The sequence below is a fragment of the Aethalodelphis obliquidens genome, unplaced genomic scaffold, assembly GCF_003676395.1.
Source record: "Aethalodelphis obliquidens isolate GAN/ISIS:26980383/991018 unplaced genomic scaffold, ASM367639v1 scaffold69, whole genome shotgun sequence".
Classification (NCBI taxonomy): domain Eukaryota; kingdom Metazoa; phylum Chordata; class Mammalia; order Artiodactyla; family Delphinidae; genus Aethalodelphis; species Aethalodelphis obliquidens.
In genome coordinates this window covers 1,737,779-1,756,878 of record NW_020838013.1, presented here as the reverse complement: position 1 = coordinate 1,756,878, position 19,100 = coordinate 1,737,779, and the positions used below count along the sequence as shown (strand labels likewise).

At 44.2% G+C, this 19,100-nt stretch overlaps 1 pseudogene; it reads right to left on the bottom strand.

The window, feature by feature from the left end:
• Positions 1-13,156: 13,156 nt before the first annotated feature.
• On the bottom strand, positions 13,157-13,612 carry LOC113611219 (39S ribosomal protein L40, mitochondrial pseudogene; annotated as a pseudogene).
• Positions 13,613-19,100: the final 5,488 nt, after the last annotated feature.

The window sequence follows — 19,100 nt, the reverse complement described above, 5'->3', positions numbered from 1 at the left end:
GCCAGGTTATTTCTTCTCTTTCTCTCTCTTGCTCGGGCTCTGGCAGGTCTCCAGCAGCAGGCGAGGCTCCCCTGCGGTGCCACCTCCTACTGGATAGGCTGCTGTGGTTCCAACTTCCCATGGTGGTCCTCCCCGCCAGGCTCCACTAATTCCATCTCCTCTGTTTGTCCCTCCAGTTAAGGAGTGTGGGCAGCTTCTGGTTTTTGCTAATCTCTGGGTAGCCTCATTGTCTGCTGTGGGGTTTCTCAGCCCTTCCATCACCCGTGTCACCAATTCCCTGCATTAAGTTCTCTGTTTTTACATTCTTAGAGTGGTTCCTGCTTGTGTGGTTGGACCCTGAGCGATGCAGCCAGTATTATACCAGGCACTTTGTAGACATTATTTCTTAGACCTCACAAGTCTTATGTAGTAGACTGTGTTGTTCCCATTTTACAGAGCAGGAAGTTGAGCCTTAAAGGGTTAAATTACTTCCCCAGGGTAATACAGCATGAATCCTATTTCATCGAATCTAGCATGAGCATTTTTCCCTACATGTTAACATCTTTGAAATGGGGGTGCTTTTTCTCTAATGGACATCAAAGTGAAGTTTTAAGACTATCAAAAAGGTGTAAGATGGGGACTTCCCTGGCGGGCCAGTGGTTAGGGCTCTGTGCTTCCACTGCAAGGGGCGTGGGTTGGATCCCTGGTCCAGAACTAAGAAAGTGTAAGATGGCCCTTCTGATATTCAGATAGTGATGATACCAGCAGAACATAAACCATGCTGTTAAAAAAGAAGAAGAAGAAGAAACAACAGGCCCCAGAACAGAGTCATTTGCCCCCATGACAGCAAACCAAGACTTAATTGCATTTTCAACCTCTCCCAGGAATGTGACCTATGAACAGATAATCTGAAATTTCCTCATCAGCACGAGTGAGGTAATCTGCATAAAGACCCCTTCCGTTCCCTTCCCCCCCAAAAGAATATGACCTGGCCTGAAACAGTTCTTTCCTTTTGCTAATAACTTCCCTACCCATCCGTCCTTCCTTCTGTAAAACCCTTCCATTTTGTACAGTTCCGCAGAGCACTTTTCTGTTTACTGGATAGGATGCTGAATCATTAAATAAAGCCAATTAAATCTTCAGATTTATTCAGTTGAATTTTTTTATTTATCAGTGCTTAGAATGAGACATGCTTAGATGCTCAGGTGGGGCCACTTTGTGACCACAAAAATGACTTGGCCTTTCTCTGAGTGACTGGGTCTTTTTTTGTGGTACGCGGGCCTCTCACTGCTGTGGCCTCTCCCGTTGCGGAGCACAGGCTCCGGACGCGCAGGCTCAGTGGCCATGGCTCACGGGCCCAGCCACTCCGCGACATGTGGGATCCTCCTGGACTGGGGCACGAACCTGTGTCCCCTGCATCGGCAGGCGGACTCTCAACCACTGTGCCACCAGGGAAGCCCGGTCCTTTTTTTTTTTTGGCCACACCACGCGGCTTGTGGGATGTTCCCTGACCAGGGATTGAACCTGGGCCCCCCCGGAATCCTAACCACTAGGCCACCAGGGAATTCCCGATTGGTGCTTCTTTACCAAAGATACAACTCTAGCCCTCTGTGAATCCTCCTGCCTCCTAGGTAAGCATTATAAAGATACCCAGTCTGAATTGCCTCTTCTTGACAGCATTTAATCCAGAACTAGTCCCTACTTTCCTAATCCCTCCGCAGAACCGTGGAACAAAAACCCAGATTTAAGGAGATACACACAAGGGTGTCCCCAGGATGCACTCTCCTTACTGCTTCAAGTTAAATAAACCTGACTTTTTTTGACTATGAGTGTGTTTCTGGTGGTCTTTGGTCAAGGGCTTTGACAACCTTAACCAATTTATTTTGCTTACATTTTCTATTTTTAGATATATGAAGAATGATATATGATAAAAATCTACCTCAAGATATCAGTAAGTCTAAAGACCTCTTTTAATGACTATAAAATCCAATTCCAAGAGATAAGAAATCATTGTGTCAGAACTTGGCAGCGTTTTTTGTTAGGGTTGCCTAAAATAATGGTTCATGTTGCATCTTTCCCTAGATAGAATGAAATCCAATCAGTTGCAAAAGCAAGACTCAACTCTGGTTCTGCCAGTTCCCTGGCCTTGCTCTTTCCACTACAGCACCACCACGCTGCCTCACAGTGAACTTTAAATAGTTGTTAAATGAATAAAAAAGTAGATATTATTAGCTTTTACACACACACACACACACACACAGAAACAGAATCCGAGAGGAGTCATTTGAGATCAAACGACTTGCAAGTCACAGCGCGATTCTGACTGCAAAGCTTCCGCTCTTTTCCATCATGCCTGCTGCTGAGGGAGCCCTCTCTGCACCAAGCCTCCGAGGGGAAACTCTGGACCATCTTAGATGGAGTTGTTACCAGTTCCCATCCCAGCTACGTAGTCCGTGCTGAGTCCTTTTTGAAGGAATTGGAATTTTAATTGCTGAGCTAGCCCCATGTGGAGGAGAGAGGGTCGAGATTTACTAGACAGGTGTGTCTGCAGCTTGGGAGTTTGGCCTTGCATTATGAGATTCCTAAAACAGGGGAAGGACAGACTGGAGATAGGAGAGTTGAAAACAATGGCCTCTGTTCCAGTAATTAGCTGCTCCAGCCCATTCCCCGCATCATCCCCTGGGTTGGAGGCCCAAGCTGGGATGAAGCATTGCCTTTTTTTTTTTTAACATTAAAAAAAAAAAATTGTACTTAATTTACAATGTTGTTAGCTTCAGGTGTACAGCAAAGTGATTCAAACTGTTTCAAATTTTATTGTTCAGTATATATTTTTTAAAATGGGTATCGTTGTTGACTTTTATATATTTATTTATTTTTAAAAATAAATTTATTTTATTTTTGGCTGTGTTGGGTCTTCGTTGCTGCACGTGGGCTTTCTCTAGTTGCGGTGACTGGGGGCTACTCTTCGTTGCCGTGCGCGAGCTTCTCTTTGCGGTGGCTTCTCTTGTTGCTGAGCGCAGGCTGTAGGTGTGCAGGCTTCAGTAGTTGTGGCGCACAGGCTTAGTTGTTCCGCGGCATGTGGGATCTTCCCAGACCAGGGCTCGAACCCGTCTCCCCTGCGTTGGCATGTGTCACCAGGGAAGCTCCTATATATATACATTTATATACTTTTCCATGATAGGTTGTTACCAGACGTGGAATGGAAGCATTTCCTTTTGATACAGCTCTTACTGTTGGCATTGGGGGTCTTGGTGATGAGATGGGGCGGGTGGGGTGGGCTGCTGTGGGAAATGAAGCTAGATGATGAGAGGGCTGTTTGAAGGCTAAGAGGAGGGGTGTGGCTTCACTCCTAACTTCCTCGGCATTTTGTAGCTGCCTACAAAAGCCATAATAAATATATGTCCTTCCTCTTTAGCTCAATAATCCTATTACCATAGGTTACCTTAAAGTCATCTGAAAGCAGAAAAATGATAACCTAACAAAGATGTCATAGCGGTCACTGCTTGAACTATTCATTCCCTAGAACTTAGACTGTCATTCCTTGCTGAAATCTTATTCAGTTCTTGCATGTAGCCCGGGGTCCCCTTCTCTTGGTTCCTGAGTCAGTTTCAACACCTCTACTGTGTAACTCGTGCTATAATCACTTGTCAGCATCTCCCAGTCCCTCAGTTTGTGGGTTCCCCGAGGGGAGGTTTATTTCTCATGCACCTTTCTAGTTCCAGCACTGTTCCAGGAGCTATGGTGTTAGCACCAGCTCGGTGTCTACACCGCAAAGATCTTGATCAAACAAAATGGATTTATTGGCTCATGAGTTCAGGGAAGGGCTGAGTGCCTGATCATGGGGAGGGCAGGGAGACAGGCAGGATGCAAACGCCACCAGTGCGATCTTTCCATCTTAGTCTCTACCTCTTTCTGTGCATCAGCCTTATTCTCTCCTTGTTAGATGGGTTTTTTTTTTTTTCCCCATTTAGCAGGAGATTTCCCACCATTTCCCATCCACTAGCTTCTAGCTCAGTACATTTCAAACCTTGTTTCTCGTCCACTGCCCACATGGGCCTTGGGTGCCAGGCACTGTAGACCACACTCCTATCACCAGATGACTTCTGGCCTCGCACTTTGGTGTCACAAAGTGACCTGAGTCAGCTTAGTGGGCAGTAGGAGAGTTTCTGGAAGCCATGCCTACTCAGGACAGCTGTCAGTAACTGTATAGGGAAGTGGCTACGAACGATACACATCTATACCAGTAAGCCCCTGCTACCGAACTACTACACCGCTACTGAACTCAACAGTTGGGAACTGCCAATGGCCATCCCTCCTCCACTTGACATGAGGGGAAGAATGGTGGAAAAGAAGGTAGAAAAAACTCAGCCAATCGAATGCAACAGGAATTTTTGGAATGAATTAATATAATAGTAAAATACTAGAAATAGCCACAACGCCCAATAATAGGAATTGGCTAATTAAATCGTGGTGTGATAGCACCACAAAGAACACATTTCCAGATTGTAACAACATGGAAGATCATTTATGGAATAATGTGAAGTGTGCAAACCCACAAACATACATAGATCTTCCTCGATTTACATCCCCATAAACCCTTCTTAAGTTTGAAACGGTGCAACTCAGGTTCGGACTTGAACCCACGGTCTTTTAATTGAGATCACACAGCTGGCCTCAGGACTTAATGAAGCTCAGGTTTTTTATGTCTCATCACAGAAAGAATCCAGTGAGAGACAAAGCGATTATTAAGAAGTGGACTTATTTAGAGAGATACACATTCCATAGACGAACGCGGTCTGTCTCAAAAGGTGAGAAGGGCCTTGGGAGAAACACACTTCACAGAGTGTGGGCCATCTCAGAAGGCAAGAGGCCCCCAAATATTTATGCTGTGGTTAGTTTTTATGGGCTGGGGAATTTCATAGGCTAACAAGTGGGAGGATTATTCCAACTATTTTGGGGAAGGGGCAGAGATTTCCAGGGATTGGGACATCGCCCACTTTTTGACCTTTTATGGTTAGCCTTAGAACTGCCATGGCACTGGTGGGTGTGTCATTTAGCATACGCTAATGTATTACAATGAGCACGTAATGAGGCTCAAGGTCTACTGGAAGTCGAATCTTCCTCCATCTTGGGCCCAGTTGGTTCTAACCAGTTTTTGTTATGTCCTATGGCTATGTCATTCTTTTAAAGATCACGCCATGCCCCCTTCCTTCCTGTTTCAAGTTGAAAGTATTGTAAGTAGAAAATGCATTTCATACACCTAACCTACTGATCATCGTATCCTAGCCTAGCCTTTCTTAAACATTAGCCTACAGTTGGGCAAAATCATTTAACACAAAGCCTATTTAATAATAAAATGTTGGGCTTCCCTGGTGGCTCAGTGGTTGGGAGTCCACCTGCCGATGCAGGGGACGCGGGTTCATGCCCCGGTCCGGGGGGGGATCCCGCGTGCCGTGGAGCGGGCAGCGGTGGGCGGCCCACATACCGGAAAAAAATAAATAACTAAATAAAATAAAATGTTGAATATCTCATGTTTTATTGACTACTGTACTGAAAGTGAAAAGCAGAATGGTTGTCTGAGTACAGAATGGTTGTTTACCCTTGTGATTATGTGGCTGACTGGGAGCTGTGGCTACCGCCGCCCAGCATCACGAGAGAGGCTGCATATTGCTAGCCTGGGAAAGGATCAAAATTCAAAATTCAAAGTATGGTTTCTACTGAATGTATATCATTTTCCGCCCATCATAAAGTCGAAAATCATTAGTCAAACCATCGTGAGCCAGGGACCACCTGTACACTATGATTACGTTGAAGCAAAAAATTGAATAACATTGCTACAGATTGGAAGTAAACATGAGAAATGGAAATAAGTCTGTTATGATGGCAGAATTATTGGTGAAAAAATATAAACATTGAAAATAGCGATGATAGGAACTTCCCTGGTGGTGCAGTGGTTAAGAATCCACCTGCCAATGCAGGAGACACGGGTTTGAGCCCTGGTCTGGGAAGATCCCACATGCCACGGAGCAACTGAGCCCGTGAGCCACAACTACTGAGCCCGTGTGCCTAGAGCCCATGCTCTGCAACAAGAGAAGCCACCGTAGTGAGAAGCCTGCATGCTGCGACGAACAGCAGCCCCTGCTCGCCGGAACTAGAGAAAGCCTCCGCGCAGCAACGAACACCCAATGCAGCCATAAATAAATAATAAATAAGTTTATTTTAAAAATTGCGATGACATTTTTATATAGAAAGGTATTCATGAAATTTTAACTGACAATAGAGATTACAAAACGGTATGTAGATCGTAATCCTAATTATGTTAAAAATAACATCAGTGTGATTATATATATATGTAAGAAATTATATAACAATAAACACTAAGCTGTTATTGTTGGTTAACCCTTAATGGTGGGATTATAGCTTTTACATTTTTAAGTTTTCTGTATTGTCTGATTCTTTTTACTTTTACAATCAGAATTTAATATACAGTCATTTCTATTAAAGAAAAAAGGCTCCCGATGCAGCAGACATTAGACAAATGTCTCATAGTGCAGGAATGGCAAGTATTTGGCCCATTGGCTGTGGTAGATTGGCTTATTTCCAACTATTCCACTCCCCCCATAAGATTACAGGCCCAGCCCCGCTGCCTTGAGACTTTTTAGTGCCTCTCATTAGGCAACGAATATTTATCCATCCCACTGACTTTGGGCTTGGCAGACTTGCCTTGTCCAATGGAGTGTAAGCGGGCATGAGGTAAGCTATATCCTAGCTGAGGCCTCATGCATGTTTGTGTGACCTGCCTTGGCCTTTCCTGTTTGTGCCACCCACCATGAGAAGAGCATGCCCCAGGGAAACGCTGTTTCTTCAGCCTGGGTCCTAGAATGGGAGACACCCAAGTCCAGCTGGCCCGGTAGAGGCACAGTTGACCCACAGACCTGTGAGCAAGAAATAAATGTTTGCTTTTCTTTTTTTTTTTTTTTTTTGGCTGCACCACGCGGCACGCGGGATCACAGTTCTCCAACCAGGGATCAAACCCGAGCCCTCTGCAGTGGAAGCGAGGAGTCTTAACCACTGGACTGCCAGGGAAGTCCCCAGTGTTTGTTTTTCTAAACAACTGCATTTTGGGGTTGTTTGTTACACAGCCTTGCCACAGCAAGAAGCTGAATAACACTCCAGATCCTGCATTTTCTCTCCAATCCCCTTGTTCTTTTTTGAAAAAAATTTTATATGGCTGAGGGTGGCATTAGGGGGACAAACCCTCTTGGTTTGCCTGAATGATTGAGGGGTTTCCTAGGACATGGGACTTGCAGGTTTTTAAAAATAGCTTTATTGAGGGCTTCCCTGGTGGCGCAGTGGTTGAGAGTCCGCCTGCCGATGCAGGGGACACGGGTTTGTGCCCCGGTCCGGGAAGATCCCACATGCCGTGCAGTGGCTGGGCCCGTGAGCCATGGCCGCTGGGCCTGCGCGTCTGGAGCTTGTGCTCCGCAACGGGAGAGGCTGCAGCGGTGAAAGGCACGTGTACCGCAAAAATAAATAAATAAATAAAGCTTTATTGAGATATAATTTACATTCCATACAATTCACTCATTTACAGTGTACAATTCAATGTTTTTTTAGTATAGTCACAGAGTTGTACAACCGTCACAACAATCTAATCTTAGAACATTTTTGTCCCTCCTAAGAGAGGCTCCAGACTCATCAGCAGTCACTAGCCATTGTCCCCACCCCCCCATCCCACAGCAACCACTAATCTACATCCTGTCTATACATTTGCATATTTTGGACATTTCATATAAATGCAATCATACAGTATGGACTTTTGTGGCTGATTTCTTTTAATTAGCATGTTTCCTAGGTTCATCCTTGTTGTAACATGTATCAGAGCTCCATTTCTTTCATTGCTGGACAATATTCAGTTGTATATATAGACCACATTTTACTCATCCCTTCATCAGTAGTGGACATTTGGGTTGTTTCCACTTTTGGGCTACTGTGAATAGTGCTGCTATGAACATTTATGTACAAGTTTTTGTTTGCACATCTGTTTTCAGTTCTTTTGGGTGTATGCCTAGGAGTGGAATTGCTGAGTGATACGGTAATTCTATGTTTAACTTACTGAGGAGCTGCCAAACTGTTTCCCACAGCTGCTGCACGGTACATTCCTACCAGCAGTGTAAGAGGAATCCAATTTCTCCACATCCTTGCCAACACTTGTTATTGTCCATCTTTTATATTACAGCCATCCTAGTGGGTGCACAGTGGTATATCATAGTGGTTTTGATTTGCATTTCCCTAATGACTAATGATGTTGAACATCTTTTCATGTGCTCTTTCCCCATTTGTGTATGTTCTTTGGAAAAATGTCTATTGAAATTCTTTGCTTGTTTTAAAATTAGGTTATTACTCTTTGTATGGTTGAGTTGTAAGTGTTCATTATACAGTCTGAAAACTAGACCCTTCTCTGATATATGATTTGTAAATATTTTCTATTCTGTGGAATAGAATTAATTTGCAGCACAAAAGTTTTAAATTTTGATGTAGTCCAATTTATTTTTCTTTGGTCACTTTTGCTTTTGGTGGTGTGTCTACCAGCCTCCTTGTTCGTGGCCGACATCCCGAAGCAGTTATGGCATTTTTTTCTCACTGAACCTGGATGCCACCTACCTTGAAACTTTCCTCAACACTGTGCTATAGGCATTGTAGTGGTTAAAAGCCCAAGCTCTGGAGACAAACTGTGTGGGTTCAAATCCCCACTAGTGCTACCACTTAATGGTGGTGTTTTCTTCACCTGAGGGTCACTTGCCAGGTGAGCACAATGCTGGGTGTAGGCGAGAGAAATCAAGGATGGGTATAGACCAGTAGGATAATTAATATAGCTTATCTCGTATATGCTCTTGTAATGGGTTGGACTTAATGGAGGGCCTGAACAGATCTGAGAGTTCAGGATGTGGACCACACAGGAAACTCTGGTGCATTACTTCACATCTTCTCAGGCACACACCTCTTTACCAGCCACTGTTGCCAGCTTCGCACAGGTACAGCCCGACTGCATTTTGCCCATACTTTGCACCTCTCACTTCTTGCTCTGGGGCTTCTCTGACCCCTCAGTGTGGGATGCTTGGAGACCCACTCAGCACTAATATATGTGCACCCTAGAAGAGGGTGGAATGAATGCCCCTGGGGCCATCGTTGACCAAAAGGGATGGGAGCTAATGAATAAGTGCTTACACATCTGTCCTTCACTTTGTTTCCCCAAAGATACCAAAAGAAGGGGTGAAGGATGCTGAACAGGTATAAAGAACAGCTACCCACTTTTTCTACTAAAAAAGAATCTATAGAAGGATTCCAGGAATCTATACGTGTAACAAGCCCTATAGGTGACTCCTATGCACACTAAACAAGTTTGCAAAACACTGAATTAGGGTGTTTTCTGAAGGAATTTACATCATAAGAGGAGCAGAGATTACAGCCCTGGCACACTTGAACATTCCCTTGCATCACACAGAAAAGCACTGTATGACTGTCTGTCTCCATCTCCATCTTCAGGGATGCTTTTCCTCTTCTGACTTGGCATTCCCGTCCTCAGATGCACCGAGCATGTGTACATGAACTTCCTTCTTAGTCTCTATGTAAGACGACTTCTGTCTTCCTAAGGAAGGCTCCAGCCCTCTTCCACAGGAGGAGGTTTTCCTTCTGGGTTCCTTCCTGCATCCTGTTGTCTAAAGAGAGCAGGGTCCTGGGCTTCAGCCGGAAGGGCACTGATGTTCGCTTCCTGCCAGCCCAGCAACTATGGGTGATGAACGGCCTCTAGGACCCAGAGCGAGGATGCCTATGGTGGAGCCACCAATTTTATTAGCTCGGCTGGAAGAGTGAAAGCTGCGGGGCCTGCTGGTTCCCTTATTAGATTTCATTCCTAGGTAAGCACATCTTTCAAAGACCCCCCAAAATTTTCTGGAAGCAGTAAGGATAAATGTCTAAAAAAATGTTTTCCCCATTTGCATGGCTCTCTCTCTTTTCAGAACGTATTCCTTCCTGCACTGCTTGGGTCTTGGGGGCATCGTTAATCCATACCCACTTTTATTTATTTGTTTGTTTGTTTATGGCCACGCTGCACAGTCTGTGGGATCTTAGTTCCCCGACCAGGGATCGAACCCGCACCCCCTGCAGTGGAAATGCGGAGTCCCAACCACTGGACTGCCAGGGAAGTCCCAATCCATACCCACTTTCAGTGGCTGCTTGACTTACGACCCAGGGAGTGGTTTTCATTAAGTTCTTTTGATTTAGAGTCTGATAAAGTTGATAGTGGTGGCGTTGGGGGATTTGGTAATTCTTCCTGATTTAAACAGTACAACATGTGGCCGATCTGACTTTGGCTTATTCTAGGGCAGAGGGAAGGACTCCCCATTTCCACAATGAGGACCATGTCTCATATATCTGGTCATGTCTTTCCCTTACTTAAAATTCATCCATGGTTCCCAGTTACTCAAGGATAAAGTCCAAAATGATTAGCCTCACTTTCAAGCCTTTTATGATCTCGTCCCTGCTGGTCTCCTGTATTATTAAGGACTCTTCAACTGCACATGATAAAAAACCAAGTGCAAACTGGGTCAAGTGAAAAAGAGCAAGTATTTGCCCATATATACGAAAAGTCCTGAGCTACACTGGCTTCAGGCACAGCTGGATTCAGAAGCACACCTGTTTTGGGAATGTCATTTCTCTCCATCTGCAGGCTCTGTCCTCTGTATTGGCTTCATTTTCAGGGAGAATCCACTATGTGGTGGCAGAGACGAACACATAGTGACTTCAGGTTTATAATCTGGTAGTTTATCAAGCTCAGCAGGGAGTGAATGCAACTTGTCCAGTAAATTCTAGGGAATGCCTATTATTAGTGAGGCCAGGTCGTACACCCGTCCTTGGACCACCCTTTTGGCTCACTGTCCACTTCTGCTGCTTTGCGGGTGGGATCACCCCAAATGAACGACTTTTTTGAGAGTGATGTATGGGTATTTCCAAAGGATATTTGAGATGATATTATTTTAAGAGGAGGATGTGGCATACACCATCGCCTAACAAATAGCTGTGTTCCTCTTTTTTAAAAATTAATTAATTTTTTTGGCTGCATTGGGTCTTCATTGTTGGGTCTTCGTTGCTGCGCACGGGCTTTCTCTAGTTGCGGAGAGCGGGGGCTACTCTTCGATGCGGTGCACCGGCTTCTCATTGTGGTGGCTTCTCTTGTTTCAGACCTCGGGCTCTAGGCGTGTGGGCTTCAGTAGTTGTGGCTCGCGGGCTCTAGAGCACAGGCTCAGTAGTTGTGACGCACGGGCTTAGTTGCTTCAGGGCATGTGGGATCTTCCCGACGCAGGGCTCGAACCTGCGTCCTCTAGCAGTTGCAGGCGGATTCTCAACCACCGCGCCACCAGGGAAGTCCCAGCTGTGTTCCTCTTCTTCCTTGCTAACAGAGTCCAAATTTCTTTAGATGGTAAGGGAAGGAGAGCCCCTCACTCAGCCTCGGGATGAATCATAATTGGTTTAACCCAAGGCCTGGAATCCCATTCCTATTATAGTGATTGGTTTGTGGGTCTGCATGTGACCTGGCTCTAGCCAATAAGAATCTAAGGGGCAGGCTGCTGGAGGGCTCCTGGGAAATATTTTCCTCCCTGAGAAAATAAGTGAGGACATCAAGGAGAAGCCTCTGCCTACATTCTTTGGATATTGTCATGGGAAGATGAGAAGCTTAAAGCTTCTTGAAACCATGAAGAGAAAGTGAGATTCACAGAGAAGCCAATGCATCAATCTGCCTTAGTTGAGAAGCTGAATTATCTAAACTTATAGTAACTTCTCTTGACTTAAAAAAAAATTGTGCTATAATACACAAAACATCAAATTCACCATTTTAACCAATTTATTTTATTTATTTGTTTTTGTTTGTTTGTTTTTACTGTATGATATCACCCATATGTGGAATCTAAAACAAACTGGTGAACACAACAAAAAAGAAACATTCTCACAGATACAGAGAACAAACCCATGGCTACCAGTGGGGAGAGGGAAGTGGGGAAGGGCAACACAGAGGCAGGGGATCAAGAGGTACAAACCATTATGTATAAAATAAGCTACAAGGTTTGTTTTCTATGTTTGTGAGTCTGTTTCTGTTTTGTAAATAAGTTCATTGGTATCATTTTTTTAGATTACACATATAAGTGATATATGATATTTGTCTTTGTCAGACTTCCTTCACTTAGCATGATAATCTTTAGGTCCATCCATGTTGCTGCAAATGACATTATTTCATTCTTTTTTATGGCTGAGTAATATTCCATTATATATATATATATATATATATATCTCACATTTTCTTTATCCATTCATCTGTCGGACACTTAGGTTGCTTTCATGTCTTGGTTACTAAAGGGGAAAGGGGACAGGAGGGGTAAATTAGTTTGGGATGAGCAGATACACACTACTATATATAAAATAGATTAGAAAACAAGGTTCCACTGTATAGCACAGGGAACTATATTCGATATCTTGTAATAAACTATAATGGAAAAGAATCTGAAAAAGAATATGTATATATGTGTGTGTGTGTGTGTGTGTGTGTGTATATAATATACGTATATAACTGAAGCACTTTGCTGTACACCAGAAACTAAGACAACATTGTAAATCAACTATACTTCAATTTAAAAAAATAGATGAAGGGAATTCCCTGGCAGTTCAGTAGTTAGGATGTAGCTCTTTCACTACCGAGGGCTCGGGTTCAATTCCTGGACGGGGACCTAAGACCCCACAACTCACGTGGTGTGGCCAAAAGAAGAAAAAAGAGAAAAAGAAAGCCACAGGATATACTGTACAAGACAGGGAACACGGCCAATATTCTACAATAACTATAAATGGTGCACAACCTCTAAAAATTGTGAATCACTATACTGTACACCTGCAACCCACGCAATATGGTACATCAACTATACCTCCATTAAAAAAACAACAAAAACTGCACGCATCTTACCACGCTTCCAGTGTACTAGACTTTTCTTGCTCCTCCTGTGCAATCAGAATGACTCCCTTATAATAGATCAATATGTTCTGAGATGTCCAAATGGCCCAAGTCAAGCATTGAGCCCTGGTCATTCCGGCTCTCAGGGCCAGTGTGTTCTGTGGACAGCTGCCTGCAGCTCTAACTCTTGAACTCCACCTGTGTGTACACCTTGGTGACGTCGTGGTACCTGCCTTCCGGGGGCTGGTAGTTGGAGATCGGCGGCATGTACTCTAGCCCCTGTCTCTCAAAGGGGAATAGACTGGGGTCCCGCTCGGTGGCTGCCTCGTGGCGTTCCGGGGATGTGAGCCGCAGCTCCTGCAGACTCCCTGCCGGGCCTCAAGCATGGACCTGACGGCGTCCTTCTCCAACTCCATGTTGTAGAGCGACCACTTCTTCAGAAGCAGAGCTCTCTGCTCGCTCTCCTCCAAGGGGAGCTGCACCGCAGGCCGGTGTCTCACTTTCCCCAGGGAACTTCACAGGCGGGAACTTCACAGGCGTGATAAAATCCTTGAGGGGAATTAGCTCCCGGCTGTCGTCGCATCCTTTTCTTAAGCGGTCTTTGGCAGCTTGGCCTTTTGTTTGGATTTTTCTTCTCCTTCTTTTGCTCCTTCTCCTTCTTCCTCCTCTTCCTCTTTCTCCTGCTTGTCCTACTCTTCCTCAGGGTCTCTGCTCTCTTGGGAACAAGTCCCCAGAAGCACAACCACGAAACTCTCGTGGTGTCTCTCATCTGTGTCTGCCAAGCTCCCAGAAGCTGGGTCAGGGGCACAGGGGCACTCCAGCAGGGACCTTCTAACCACTTTAAAGTGTATAACTCAGTGGTATTTGGTATGTTCACCATGTATGAAACCATTACCACTATCTAGTTCCAGAATATTTTCATCACTCCAAAAGGAAATCCCAATTCTCCTCGCCCCAGCCTCTGGCCATCCCTGCTCTATTTTCTGCATTTGCCTATTCTGAATATTTCAAATAAATAGAATCATTAGACAGTATGTGGCCTTTCGTATCTGGCTTCTTAGCATAATGTTTTCAAGGTTCATCTATGTTGCAACTTGTATCAGTACTTCGTTTCTTTTTGAGGCTGAATAATATTCCACTGTATGGACATACCACATTTTATTTACCCGTTCATCAGTGATGGACATTTGGGTTGTTTCCACCTTTTGGCTATTGTGGATAATACTGCTATGAACATTCATGTACGAGTTTTCCTTTGAACACCTGTTTTCACTTTTGAGTATATGCCTAGGAGTGGAACGATATGGTACTTCTGTGTTTAACTTACTGAGGAATTGCCAAAGTGTTTTCCGCAGTGGCTGCACCATTTTATACCCCCACCAGCAATGCAGAACGGTTTTAATTTCTTTGCATCCCAGCCAACACTTGGCTGTTTTCTGTATTTATGATTACAGTCATTCTAGTGGATGTGAAGTGGTATCTTATTGTGGTTTTGATTTGCATTTACCTACTTACCAATGACAATGAACATTTTTTTCATGTGTTTTTTGGCCATTTGTATATCTTTTTTGGAGAAATGTCTATTCAAGTCCTTTGCCCATTTTTGAATTGGGTTGTTTAGTTTTTGTTGTTGTTGAGATTCAGGAGTTCTCTATATAGTCTGAATATTAATCCCTTATCAGATATATGATGTGCAAATGTTTTCTCCCATTCTGTGGGTTGCCTTTTTACTCTGTTGATATTGGCTTTTGGTGCACAAAATGTTTAATTTTTGTAAAGTCCAATTTGTCTTTTTTTTTCTTTTGTTGCCTGTGACTTTGGATATATCCAAGAAATCATGCCAAATGCCATGTCATGAAAATGTTGCCCTATATTTTCCTCTAAGAGTTTTATAGTTTTAGGTCTTACACTTGTCTTTGATTCGTTTTGTGTTAATTTTTAAAAATTGAAATGTTGTTAACGTACATATTATGTTATCATTATGTAACGCCCCTCTTTAGCCCTGCTTTGTCTAAAATTAATATAGCTACTACTACTTTCTTTTAATTAGTGTTAACATGGAATATCTTTCTCAATCCGCTTACCTTTTTTTTTTTTTTTTGCGGTACGCGGGCCTCTCACTGCTGTGGCCTCTCCCGTTGCGGAGCACAGGCTCCGGACGCGCAGGCTCAGCGGCCATGGCTCACGGGCCCAGCCGCTCTGCGGCATGTGGGATCTTCCCGGACCGGGGCAGGAACCCGTGTCCCCTGCATCGGCAGGCGGACTCTCAACCACTGCGCCACCGGGGAAGCCCTGTTCACCTTTTAATTTGCTGTTAGGACAGACCAGCAACTTGCAAGCTTCTTAGGTGCTGCACCCAAAGGACCGTTATCTTTTATCCGGATGACTTTAATCTTTCACCAGAGGATGCTCTACGTTTACTCTTTGGGCTCCTGCGCTGAGAAATTGATCACATCAAGTTAGGGACTGAGCTGGATTGGGGATAAGTTCCAGTTTTATGAATACTCTATCTACCTTTGTTTCATCCTCATTTCTCAGGCATGAGCCTTCTGGGCTTTTGAATGAGAGCCTAGACATTCTCTGTCTCAGCCTGTGGGCTGTGGGAGGTTTTATTCTGTGTTTCGGAGGTTTTGAGTTTAACTCTCCCACCTCCCGCCCCACATATCTTCAAAAGCCCCTTTGTTTCAGGCAGGCCCTCTTTCTGTAATTGGACTTTGGCTCCTAAACACCACGCGACTGCAGAAGATTTTGCTCCCTCCAGCTTTCAGGGGCTTCCAGGAGCCTCCAGCTCCTCAGGACCACCAAAATCTTTGCTGGTTTCTCTTTCTCCCAGTAACGTTCCTTTGCCTGAGCTAAGCCTTTGTGTCCAGAATTGGCAAATGCCTCCAGAGAAAAATATTTGACCAGTGATCCTCAGCTTATTCAGGAATGAAGGCTCTTCTCTCTTTGGAATTTTAGTTCGTCTCATTCAGTCAGAGCTCTCTGCTGACTTTAAAAAGACGATTCTTGCAATTTTTTTGTTTTTCTTCTAACTTCTGCAGTGGGAGCATTGGTCTGCTGAAAACCTCTATATCCTGGTTGGAAACAGAAGTCTTTTGATCTTTTCTTAAATTCTGTATAATTTACTTTCATTATTTCTTCAAATATTTTCTCCTCTCCAACTTCGTTTCTCTTTCTGAAGTCTTATATCTGGATATTTTTACTTCTACTTTAATACTCTGTAACTCGTATTATTTCTTTTATATTTTCTAATTATTTTTGAACCTTCCGTCTGGGAAAGTTATTCAATTTGGTCTTCCGGTTCACTAATATTTTCTTCAGCTGTATTCATTTTATTTATCCCATCTACCTGGACTGATCAGCACTTCTGGTTCTGAAGGGCTACTAAGAATTTATCAGACTGTTATATTCATTCTTTCGCGTATTCATCAAATATTCATTGAATGCCTACCTTATGCCAGGCTGGGTTCTAGGCGTGGGAAATTCAATCACCAACTATACAAAGGAGGCTTAATAATTTAAACCTCTAGCTCAGATTCACACATGCAACAGCCTACTTGACATCAGAGGCATCTCAAACTCAACATGTCCAAAACTGAACCAGGGATCTTTCCCTAATCAGTATTCCCTTGGTGGCAAGTGGCAGAACTCCAAGTCAAACTGGTTTAAGCCGTAAAGCAAAATTATTGGTTTAGTTAACTGAAAAGTCCGGGGGTAGGATGACTTCAGGCCTGGCTGATTGATATTAGAGGCTCAATGATATTGACAAGACACAGTATCTCTTTTTCCATCTCTCGCTTCTGCTTTTTTCTCTGCCGACTTACTTTGTGGGATCTTGGTTCCCCCGCCAGGGATTAAACCCAGGCCCTCGGCAGTGAAAGCGTGGAGTCCTAACCACGGGACTGGCAGGGAATTCCCTCTGCTGACTTAACTTCTAGGCTTACCCTCCTCACATTAGGGTGAGATGGTCACCAGCACCAACAGGCTTACATGCTTCCAGCTCAGTGACTCCAGCAGACAGACAGAGATTCTGTTTTACCAATAATTCCATCATCAGCTCCAGGCTTGAGTCTTGCTGACTTTGCTTGGGTTTTGTGCCTTGCTATGAACCAGTCCTTGTAATTTGGAGAAGGAATCTTTGGATGAGCCAGGTCTAGGTCTTAGGCTGACTCCTGCAGCTGAAGTTATGTTCTGCTAGATTTGCAACCCAGTGAAATAAGAAAGCCTCTTTCCTGAGCGCTCCATCAAATGTTTGAAGGGGGTTCTCATCCGCCTGGCTTAGGACTCATGGCCTTTTCCAAACCAATGTCTGTGTCCTATTGGTAGGCCTGGATCTGGAGTTGCCAGATTTAATGAATAAAAATATGAGACATTCAGTTACATTTGAATTTCAGATAAATAATGAATAAAATGTGAAGATGCATATGTCCCAAGTAGGCATCCTGTACTTTATCTGGCAACATTAGCTGGGTCACACACCAGTCCCACAATGTGGGGGACGAGATCAGCCACACCCAGACCACTTGGTGTAAGTGTGAGAAGCACAATTCCAAATGGAAAAACGGAGGTGCTGTTTCCAGAAAGAAGCATGGATGTGGACTGCACAAATGACAGTTGACCTTGATACTCTCTGTGCACATCCAGTTCATTGCAACCCATTAGCCCTTCCCCATCTCCTTTATCCCTGCTGAGAGATCCCCATTTGGTACAGGAAGTAGATAGCACTCCCTTGATTTTAGGAATATAGGCTCTGCCCTCAGCCCCGGGGGATACATTATGATTACTCTAAACTACCAATGATAATCCTTTTCTTTTTTGCCAAATGACTGGTGTTAAAGAGAAAATTATTCATGACAATTGTTGACGATGGTCAGGTAGACTTTATTCAAGGGGCTACTACAATGAGGGTTTGTATTCGGGGAGGGAGATCTGGATCAACTTCAAACACAATAAGGAAAAGTGGGGATTTATAGCCAAGGAGCAGGGTGGGGGTCAGTGGATGGAAATTTACTAAATGGAAACCTCAGGGGTGAGGGCGGGATTGTGGCTTAACCGACCTAACAGAGTCTTGCTAAAACTGAATGATGCAGAGATGAATACAGAAGCCCAAAAGTCAGGGCACAGATGAGAATAGAGTTCAAAGTAGCCTGACTGGAGTTTGTCAAGGAGGAATCTTTGTCACTGATACAAATCTTCCGAGCTTCCTCTGTGTCCAGGTATGGTCATGCAGCCAGTTCCGGCCCATGAGAGGCAAGGGGAAATTTGCTGGGGAGTTTCTGGAGAGGATTTTGCTTCCCAGATAAAAAGACAGAGCCCCTGAAGGGAAGGACCTTGTGCCCCTGCACCCTACTTTTTACTTGGAACGCTGGCGTGAGCACATGATATATGGAGCTATGTCTGTCATGAGACAACAAACACAGGAGTAAAAAGCCAGCGTGCAAAAAATGACAGGGCTGAAGAGTGGAAAGAGTCTGAGAAAACTCTGGAAACTCCAACCTCCAGGCTTCATCTGTAAACAATAAACAGCCTCTTATAGTTTAGCCTATGCCTTCTGGTACTTGCAGCCACATGCTCCCCAGCTCATCTGCTCCCTCCCCTCAGCCTGCTTTTCTCCCAACGTCCCACAGCTCAATAATTAACACCATCACCTTTCCTTTCATGCAAATCAAAACTTCACCGTCATCACTGGAGCCTCCCTCTCCTCTCACTGTCCCTCCCCCATTTCTGTTGAACTTCCTCAGTGACTCTGGAATCTGCCTGCATTCTACATTTCCACATCCACTGTCGTATTCCTAGCAGCTCCTCTTTTCTCTCCTGGTCCAGTTCAAAGGCTTTCTATCCATCTCCAACAAAGCCTCTACTCTTTGTTCCCCTGCAATATCTTTCCACAGTTATCTTTTCAAAATATGAATCTGATAATGTCAACATCCCCCACAATGTTTAAACACCCTTCGGTTACCTCCTCTTACTCTTAGAAAAAAGACCAAAATCCTTAACAAAGCCTTTAAAACCCTTCATGCTTGGCCCTGCCTCAAGCCATATCTCATCCATGCCACTTTCCTCTTTATATGAGTCTGTTTCCTTCCACCACAGGACCTTTGCACATGCTGGAATGCCTAGAATG